At 41.4% G+C, this 4,560-nt stretch overlaps 2 non-coding genes across 2 annotated transcripts; one reads left to right on the top strand and one right to left on the bottom strand.

The window, feature by feature from the left end:
• Positions 1-1,606: 1,606 nt before the first annotated feature.
• Trnas-cga (transfer RNA serine (anticodon CGA)) lies at positions 1,607-1,681 on the bottom strand. The gene has a single exon. It is a non-coding gene; the product is annotated as a tRNA-Ser (tRNA).
• Positions 1,682-2,069: 388 nt separating this feature from the next.
• On the top strand, positions 2,070-2,144 carry Trnas-uga (transfer RNA serine (anticodon UGA)). The gene has a single exon. It is a non-coding gene; the product is annotated as a tRNA-Ser (tRNA).
• The last annotated feature ends 2,416 nt before the right edge of the window (positions 2,145-4,560 follow it).

Here is a 4,560-nt window from a genome sequence, read left to right as displayed (position 1 = left end):
AGGAAACAGGATTCATACAAAAGGGTAGTACTTGGGGTACATTTCGTACCACTGGTATATGCCACTCAGTAGCCCTCCCAACGCAGGTACTAGCAGCAGCTTGCAGTCCCTTGATGGTAGTCAAGGCGATTTCCAACTGTTTTCCGCTTCAGCTGTCTCGGCCCATGCCCACGAACAACATTCAAAACGTGGCTGCATTGTGACTGGTCCAATGTTTTACAGAACACTAAACAAATAACTTTAATCTTGCTGATTCTGTTTACAATTCTGGATATACAAAACAAGGTTTCTGTTTCTGAAACAGAAGAACGTTGAATAAAAGTTAGTGATACCCTGAAACGTTTTTGATATTATGGTCGCTAACGAACTCTAAAACAGGATTGGCCTACTTTAAATGTAATCATTATACACCCTTTTCCAAGAGGAATAACAAATGTAACACGTTATGTTAGTTATAAGAAGTGTTACAATTACCGTAAATCACAAGACGCCGATTTACTTCAAAATGTTATGTACAGCATTCGTAACTGTCAAAATTCTCAAAAAAATTCGTTAACTCATAGATATACACTGCATATTTTATTTTAAAAAAGTAGTTATTTGGACTACTCAGTACTGTTGCCTAAGCTGGAATGCTATGAGATCATGCAAAGTTGTGGGTGCTTCAGAGTTATTTTTGTACCCGTTACTTTTCTTGTTACACGTGGATTATCTGCCTCTGAACGTACATATAACTCAAAAAATGTCTCTGCAGACGGTAAAAGCGTTAAGGTGAATGACGTGCAGTGTAATGCAAATGATCTCCTTAATATAATACTTGATAACATTAGCACATGGCTTTCACAGAATTAAAGTCCAACTGCAACAAAACACAATGTGGTTTCTGACATGGCCTATATTCTCTCACTATGTGAATCGAAATGGGTAAATTAAACTTAGAACCCCACTGTTACAGACTGAAATCCACTTGTCTTAATCCTTAACAAGCCCACATGATTGTGAAAGGAAGAGCTCACTATTTATGAAGAGTTTATTCTGTAAACAAGAGAACAACGCTGACACACCCATTTCATTAAAAAATATCTACCACAAATCATTATGGAAAACGTAAGGCTCTGAGCACTATGGGACTCAACATCTTAGGTCATAAGTCCCCTAGAACTTAGAACTACTTAAACCTAACTAACCTAAGGACATCACACACACCCATGCCCGAGGCAGGATTCGAACCTGCGACCGTAGCAGTCCCGCGGTTCCGGACTGCAGCGCCAGAACCGCTAGACCACCGCGGCCGGCGAAAACATAAGGCATACATCAAATTGTCTTCACAAAGGTTTGACAGGCCGTATTGATCCTCCTCATAGACGTAACATACTGCAAGCGCCGCAGCCAACACATTGAGGGGATTTTGTTGCATAAGCCATTTAGAAAGTGTGCTCCAGCATAAATCGCTCGGGCTCTTGTCGGAAATGGAAGTGGTAAACTCAATTTATATAAATTGTGGTACATTGAGTAGTATAACACAATGACGGACAATGTAGTACAAGAATGAGATTTTCACTCTGCAGCGGAGTGTGCGCTGGTATTCCTGGCAGATTAAAACTGTGTGCCGGACCGAGACTCGAACTCGGGACCTTTGCCTTTCGCGGGCAAGTGCTCTACCAACTGAGCTATCCAAGCACGACTCACGCCCCGTCCTCACAGCTTTACTTCTGCCAGTACCTCGTCTCCTACCTTCCAAACTTTACAGAAGCTCTCCTGCGAACCCTGCAGGGCTAGCACTCCTGAAAGAAACGATATTGCGGCGACATGCCTTAGCCACAGCTTGGGGGATGTTTCCAGAATGAGATTTTCACTCTGCAGCGGAGTGTGCGCTGATATGAAACTTCCTGGCAGATTAAAACTGTGTGCCGGACCGAGACTCGAACTCGGCTAAGCCATGTCTCCGCAATATCCTTTCTTTCAGGAGTGCTAGTTCTGCAGGGTTCGCATGAGAGCTTCTGTAAAGTTTGGAAGGTAGGAGACGAGGTACTGGCAGAAGTAAAGCTGTGAGGACGGGGCGTGAGTCGTGCTTGGGTAGCTCAGTTGGTAGAGCACTTGCCCGTGAAAGGCAAAGGTCCCGAGTTCGAGTCTCGGTCCGGCACACAGTTTTAATCTGCCAGGAAGTTTCATATCAGCGCACACTCCGCTGCAGAGTTAAAATCTCATTCTGGAAACATCCCCCAAGCTGTGGCTAAGCTATGTCTCCGCAATATCCTTTCTTTCAGGAGTGCTAGTTCTGCAGGGTTCGCAGGAGAGCTTCTGTAAAGTTTGGAAGGTAGGAGACGAGGTACTGGCAGAAGTAAAGCTGCGAGGACGGGGCGTGAATCGTGCTTGGGTAGCTCAGTTGGAAGAGCACTTGCCCGCGAAAGGCAAAGGTCCCAAGTTCGAGTCTCGGTCGGGCACACAATTTTAATCTGCCAGGAAGTTTCAATGTAGTACAAAAAAGTCCGATGCAACATTTAATATAATCTATTGACAGATTAAAACTCTATGACGGACCAGGAATCGAAATCGGTACTGTCAGAATTAAAGCTGTTCAGGGCAGATCACGAGTCATGCCCGTGCAGAAGAATATTTGTCCCCAAAAGGCAAAGATTCCGGTTTCGAATCCCGTTCTCGCACACAGTTTCTATCTGCAAGCAAGTTTAAAATCAGCACACACTCCGCTGCAGACAGAAAATAATTTTCTGAACAACGTTTAGTAATGAAGAAGAAGTACTCATGAATAACGAGAAAGACATGTACAAAACGTAAAGTTTAAAGCGGTGCACGAATCCTTTCCTAGAGCGCACATTCCAACAAGAATGGGGCAATATATAACCAACATATAACCTTCTACATATGTCTCCCGACATGACAACCATAAAATGTATTTACAATTTTTCAATATAACGTCTTTTTTAAAAACGAGTAAAAAAGTATAAAGTAAATTCTCCTAGCCCCATACAGATCTCTAACTCGATACAGGTAGTCTTGAAAATTTGTGTTAGTGAATTTTTACTAGCTATGACAATAATCGTAAAATTTTCAACGAAAAATGTGGGGTGCTAGGTAATTGGTGTCTGAACAGTTCACCCAAGTCACTAGCAATTTGATTGCACTGCAAATTATATGAACTGTTGTGTGATTTTTGTCAACGACAGCTTCTCTCTACATTCCTTACTATGAGCTGTACCCTATGTTTATCGTTTTAAATTTTACAAGAATTCACAAGCACAAGTTTTTCAGGACTATTTGTTTCGCTTTAGGAATCTATATGGGGCTAGGACAAATTATTTATAATTTTTAGTCCGTTTATGAACGTGTTACATGAAGAAGTTTATTCAAATCACTGTGTTCTGTTTTTTATTCTTGTTCTGTGAAATTTTTCTATCGATTTTAAACATATGGGTGAGACTACATTAGGGACATGTGATAAGATTTATTTCAATTTCTCTTCAGTTGAATCACCCAATATATTGCTTTCTCCCACATTTATCGCGGTAAGACGCTGAAGGTAAAAATTACATAGACTCGAACTCACACGGAAACTTACTAGCAGTCATTCTTACTGCGAAACATTAGCGACTGGAACAGAAGAAGAAGTGAAATGGCAGCGGCAAAAAAGTAACCTCCGCCACACACGCCAGACGAGAAAGAAGAGTTAATATCGCATTGTCTTCAATTTCTGAGCTATGCTGAAACTTTAAAGTATCAGGGTCATTGAAATGTTACAAACTTTAAGTACAATAATTATGTTGGCTACAATGGTAAAATTGGTTGTGATTCAGAGATAGATATGAGAGGCTGGAGGCAGAGGGAGAGGAAGAGAGAAAGAAATTGAGAGGGAGAGAGAGGGTGGCGGGAGTGATTGTACGAGAGCGAACTCTACAAAGCAGGGGGTCTTAAGATTATATCTGTTACATATAATAACTGCCAAATGATTGGGGTAAATATGCAGATGGACGTACAATTTTTGCAGTAGTTGATGTACATATAGTTTCAAGCTGACAGCGGGTACAAGCGCATTTGGGGGCTGTCAGTTAAAAATTTGTAGTAAATATTAAGAGGTGTGTGTGTGTGCGTTTGTGTGTGTGTGTGTGTGTGTGTGTGTGTGTGTGTGTGCGTGCATTGCAAATTCAATAGCGTAGGCAGTTGCTGAAAACAGAGATGATACTGTTGCAAATATTGTCATTTTTGTCATTTAAGATGGAGTCAGGTTGTTTTGTTTGGTGTTTGTATATTTGGAGTGTTTCAAGGAAGTCTAGTTTCTTACCTTTTGGTTGGACGTGTAAGATACTGATATTTGTGTTGTTAACATGATGCTTTGTTTCATGCAGGTGGGTGGCTGTTGCTGATGTGTGGTATTTTTTGTTGTTTAGTGCTGCAATGTGTTCTTTGAATCTAATGTCAAATGATCTGCCTGTCTGGCCAATGTAGAAGCAGTCACACTCCAAACATTCAATTTTGTACGCACCTGTGTGGTGAAGTGGATTTCGTGTGCTGATTTTGTGGGGTAACTTTTGTCCAAACTTGTTG

This window comes from Schistocerca cancellata, chromosome 3 (assembly GCF_023864275.1).
Source record: "Schistocerca cancellata isolate TAMUIC-IGC-003103 chromosome 3, iqSchCanc2.1, whole genome shotgun sequence".
Classification (NCBI taxonomy): Eukaryota; Metazoa; Arthropoda; class Insecta; order Orthoptera; family Acrididae; genus Schistocerca; species Schistocerca cancellata.
This window is presented reverse-complemented; position numbering and strand designations above follow the sequence as displayed.